Source organism: Apaloderma vittatum, unplaced genomic scaffold, assembly GCF_000703405.1.
Source record: "Apaloderma vittatum isolate BGI_N311 unplaced genomic scaffold, ASM70340v1 scaffold25507, whole genome shotgun sequence".
Taxonomy (NCBI): Eukaryota; Metazoa; Chordata; class Aves; order Trogoniformes; family Trogonidae; genus Apaloderma; species Apaloderma vittatum.
The window spans coordinates 9982-15647 of record NW_009728209.1 but is presented as its reverse complement, the minus strand read 5'-3'; positions in this window follow the sequence as shown (position 1 = coordinate 15647).

The window sequence follows — 5666 nt, the reverse complement described above, 5'->3', positions numbered from 1 at the left end:
CAGGCTGTAGAATTACTAGAGCTTTCAGTAAGGTAGTCCTGGTGAAAAAAAGGAAAAACATGACAGCAAGGTCATCTTTGCTCTGTCATTTTTGGAACGGACACAGCAAGGAGAAAAGTTAGTAACAGGGAGCAAGAAAAAGCATGGAGGAGGAGGAACAACAGGAGAGATCCAGGGGAAGCGGAGGTGGCAAGAGTTGCAACACGCTTTTTGCTTTTGTTTAACCCAAGGCCCAAGGCTGGCATGACTGGGGGGAATGCTGTGTGAGGTTCAAGGCTTTCCAGAGCCGGGCAGGTGGTACGGCGAAGGCAGGATGCTCAGCTGGATCTTGCACTGCCCTGTGTGCCCTGTGCAGTAGCTTTTGCTTCCATAGCTGTTCCTGCACCAAAGATGTGTCTGATTGCTCTTGCATAGTAGCCACAGAAATCTCCTATCCAAACCTGTCGTGAGTTCTTCATGCTTTGGTTTCTTGCTGTAGGTTTAAAATACAATGGAGCATGGTGAGAATCCTTGGGTGAGGTTGAAGTGCTTAGCCCTGAGTTACATCCTGTGTAGTTGCCTGCAAATCCGCAAGTAGTTCTCCGCAGTGCTGTGTGAGTCTGCCTCAGTCAGTCCTTAAGGTAAAACCCAGGCATGTAATGAGCAACCATTAAAGTGCCATGCACAGTTACTGGGTTTGCACGACTCATTAAGCAAGAGCGATGCAAACTCTTAAGTGGGGCAGACGTAAGTGCAAGTAATGTTCCCTCTTCTGGTCCCAGGTGGGGAAATCCAGTTTGGCTTCAGATAGTTTTTGCTGACTTTCTGGCATTCACCTAGGTTTGTTTCTGTTGAAACTTCCCCAAAAAAATGAAGATGCAGTTAGTTTGTCTCTTTTTTTTCGTCCATTTCTCAGCTGGCTGTAACTACGTTGTGGGTTTTTTTTCCCCTGGATTCCATGCTCGATGCACGTGGAAAAGATAATATTGATTGGTCGATATAGGTATAAATGCAACTGCGGTTCCAAACTGGAGCCCTGGGTATCTGATGTGGATCTACACTGATTTTCTGTGCTGTATGGCAGCTGTAGTCAGATTTCACTGCGTGCATATAAAAGTAGCGTCATGTTTTACACGTCTTAAAGAAACTGCAGTGATATGCTGGATATAATCAGCTATGTGTGCCTTCAGATTAGTATCTGTTAAAGTCTCTTGCTTCCTGCCAACAATACTTTATTCCGAGTACTTTAAATATGAAACTGATGTTAAATTAGTCGTCGGTCTTTGTTTGAATTAATGGTCATGACTGGGCAATATGTAGCACAGTTTTGCAATGGAAATGGAGTCTATTATTAGGGAGCTTGATATGTTTGGAAATATGGCTAGTGATCTGTGATTTCCTGATGTAACCCTACCCATCAGTGAGGAAAGAGCCCTGGCTGTTGAGGAGTTTTATATTGCCACTGCAGGCAATATGTGTTAGGAGTCCTAGCCCTAGCCAGTTAGTTGAGCACTGTGACTGTGCTATTTTTGACTTCTACTGATAAACAAGACCAAAGATCTAATGTTTCATTTTTTTTTATTTCTTTAGCTTTGCAGGGTTCCTTTTCCAAGAAGCGATTTCCAGAGATGCAGATACAGCTTGATTATTGTTTTATGAGCCTTTCCTTTTTCTGTCTGGCACTCTTCATTCAAATTAGCCCATAGGTTCAAATGTTTTTGGAAGGTGGCAGGAGAGGTACGACATGATTATCTGTGCCTCATTTGCTTAAAGAAGTAGGTCATCAGCATTTACAGGGTGATAGAGGTAGATAGGTACACAGTTCTGCCATGTAGAATTAAATTCTGCATCCTCTTGAGTTTTATAGTCCCTGACAAACATCTGGAACAGAAGGAATAAAATGTTTAAATAATTACTCTTCACTGTAGAAGAGAAAGTTATTGTTTATTGCATAAATTAATTGGTTACTGTGGATTCAGTCATGAACAGAACGTTTATCTTCTTATTTGCAGATCTTAATAAAATTTATTGTGGTTACCAAAACACAAGACAAATGAAACTGCTAAGTTTTATTAGATTTAAAGTCTATTCTGTGCCTTGCTTAATTGATTGTCTTTATGGTTAGGTGCGAAAGCGGATTACATTCCTTTGGTAGCTGTTAATTTATCTACATCATGCCGATAATGGATTCCTGCATCACATGCTGACACTCAGCAGTGTGCTTAGTAAGGACTACAGATCATCTGCTATAAAAATTGATTGAGATGTTTGCAGAGCAGTAAGCTGACAGGGTTTTAAGTTTGTTTTTTTTAAAAAAGGTATTTCACTTAAGATCTTTGAGGAGGGCCTTTCACAAATATATATAATGAATATGTTTGGCTGAGCATGATACCAGTCAGATTAAAAATGGCAAAAAATAAATGATACAGAAACTGGACAGATAAGTCAAAGAAGGTGGCAAAAGCTGTTTTCTTCTATGAAGCAGAACTCCTCAGATTCAAAGGGCTCATTTCAGCGATGTTTTGCTGTAGACTCAATTATGCTTAAGAGCCAAGTTAAAGACCTGTCCATCTTCATACAAGAAATAGTCCTTAGAGACACATCCGTATGATCTGTTTACCAAAATCCACTTTGCTTTTTACATTTTTTTTTTTAAAAAAGATATTTGTACTTTTAAATGATGACTTTTAAACAATTGAGACAGTTCTCAGAAGCACATGTTCATCTTGTACCATGCCATGTCATGTAATGATTTTGTTGCAGGAACTACATTGAATTATATAACAATTTGAGTTGGAAAGGACTGATGAAGATCACCTAGTTTAACCTTGCTACCATGACCCAAGGATTTCAAGTTTCTCTAAATAGCTGGTCTGTTTCTGGTTTGTCGCTTTCATGGCCTTGTGGAGAAGCCTTGTCTCGATTCTTTTATGTCCTCATTGTAAGGCCTCACATATTCTGCAATAGCTTCTTGTGTTGCTTTTCTTTGGTGCGTCCATAGTTCTTTTGCAACAACACTGTTGGTCAGCTTTAGCTGTCTTTGTTCAGTGTGTGGAGTATTTGCTTGCCTGGGTTTTTCTCATTAGTATCGAATAATCACATAGTTTCAAATTAATTTCAGTAGCCCTAAAATAATTTCAAATTGATGGTTAGGTCTCAGATCTTTTCATGTATCAGAGCCTAAAGGCCAAGATGTCTGAAATAAGCAACTTGCTGAAATTCTTGACCAAAGCTCTAGGAAGAGAATAAAATACAACTGGTGTAAATTCAAATCTATCAACTTCTCTGCCTACAGATGCTCAAGACTTCATTTAGTGAGGAATGGGAGTATTGTGCATGTGTGGTAAGAGAGTGAAGACAGGACAAATCGTTTGGCCCAAGTGTCTTACTGCAGTGCTTTCTTAATTTTGGATCTCTTGTGTCAGGTGCAGCTTTTGTGCTGTGTGTGCTGCAGGTTTGTGAGGTAGCACAAGGTGAGAGGGAGGAGAATCGTGTGCCTGGAGCGTGGGATACAACACCTGAGTAACTCCAGTCTCCTCAATTAGCGTGTAACAAAGAGTATCATGCAATATTCAGTCACTGGATATGTACCTCAGGAGTTTTTGGGGGAGCATCCCTGCACCCGTTCCTCACTAAGCCCCAGTGCCACTGCATGGGAGTTAAGTACAGTGAGTTTTCCAGTCCATAATTTAAATGTGCTTACTGCCAGTGGAAGTGCTTGCTTAAGGCATCCGGCAGCGCATCGTTGTGGGTGCTGTGTTGTAAACCCACTCAGGGAACCTCTGAAACGCTTTATTTCATAACTGAGATCAGCTCGTTGGTTCGACAGTGCGAACTCACGCGTAACTGGCAGCACAAGCTGCCGTAGCGCTGCAGCGCAAGGCTGGGAAGGAGATTGGAGCGATTCCTTTGTAAGCTGTCCTGGCCGTCATGCCCCCGTGCAGCAAACATTGTTCCCAGCTGCCTTTGGCTCCAAGCTTGATCTTATTTGGTCCTAGCTAAACTTGAAAAAACATTTTCTTTTAGTTCAAATTAATAGTGTTTTTTTGCCCCTTCTTTCTCTCATTGCAGGCTGAAAATCGTCTGACTAAACTCTCTCTTTCCTCCTTTCCTGGTGCCACACAGCTCATGCTGAAAAATACGTTTTCAGTGATTATTAGCAATGATTAGTGTATGTTGCTGAGTAACAAGATGAATACCTACCCCTCTGTTTTGTAAATGGCCAGTGGTCTGACCAACTTTATATTTACAGATCATATCTAAATTGTGTGCACTTTTTGTGATTATAACTTTAAAATTTGATATATGACATGCATATCAAGTTGTATTGGGTCACGCTGTTTTCTGGTGGAATCAAATTACTTTGCTGCTTAGTTAAAAGGTCCCTGGGTTAGAGTGGCTTGTCTCCCTGCTTTGCGTTGCTGAGGGGACCATCTTTGCAAATCAGGATAACTGAAATCATCCAGCGTGTCTTGAATTCCAACAAATACTATGCGTGAGGTTATGTAAGGCTTCAATTAATTGAAGCAAAAATGCTTCAATTAATATTTGCTACAGATAAACCAGAGTTATGTGAAGGTGCTTTCTGGGGAGTAAGAGAGAAAAAATTACATTTATGAGACTGGGCTTGACAATCTGGTGTCTCCCCAGGTATCAGTTATAGGTAACAGTTAAGTAGTCACTGTCTTGGCTGTGTGGATAACCATTCTGGCTACCAAAATGATTCCCAGGACAGAGAGACAGGGAAGAGGGAATTCCCACTGAGCACTGTGTTTACCTTGTTGCCTCCGAACTAGTAGACTGGAATTTTTTGTATGACAGACTGAACTACTGAAAACAGGGTTTCATCATCTTGTCTGGAACTGGAAAGCTTGAGGGAGCTGCTGCTTCCATCTCAGTTTCTCTGGAGGGAAGACCTCCCTTTGGTCTTCCACCTGTTTTTTGAGGGTTTTTTGTAATTTTTCTCAAGAGTATCACAAACCTGCAGAAGTTTATTGAACATAACAGACAGGAGAAATTAATTTGAAACAATGTTGAATCAGTAAGGACCAAAGGAATTGAAATTCTATGCCACTGGAGAAATACAATTAAAAGCCTGCCTCGGCCTGACTTACATGGGTTAGGGCAGCGTCCATGGTGCAAGAGGATGCTGAAGCCTCCATTCACCATATTCCTCCCTTGGGTTTTTTTTATCTCCACCTCAGGTGCTGTGCAAGCTAGAGGCAGCGAGTGGTCGAGAGCTAATCATATTTTATTTCTTTACAGCTCTTCAAAGATGTTCTCAGAGAGGTAAAACTGTGTTGGAACTGTATTATTTATGCAAAAAATGGCAGCGTGTGGTGCCAGAGATAATTGCTTCAGCTGGAGATTCATGCGCCGTGAGCTGTCTAGAGCTGAAGCTGGAAACTGTTTCCCATCAGCCTTGGGAAGGGTCAGAAACCAGTGGCCAGTGTGTGGGTGGAGCCTCTTGGGAGATCTGTCTTCCTGGGAGGATGAATGAGGCTGCAGAAACTGGTCTGCTACTTGTAACTTTTGCTAAAACTAGTCCAACAATTCAAATTCCCTGCAAAAGCAAGCAGATAGGGGACAAACCACGGTCACAAAAAATTCATCTTTTGTTTTTCAGCTCCCTGATTCTTGGAGAAGTAAACCTGAGATCAGCCAAACTGAAAGAAAATTCTCTTTAG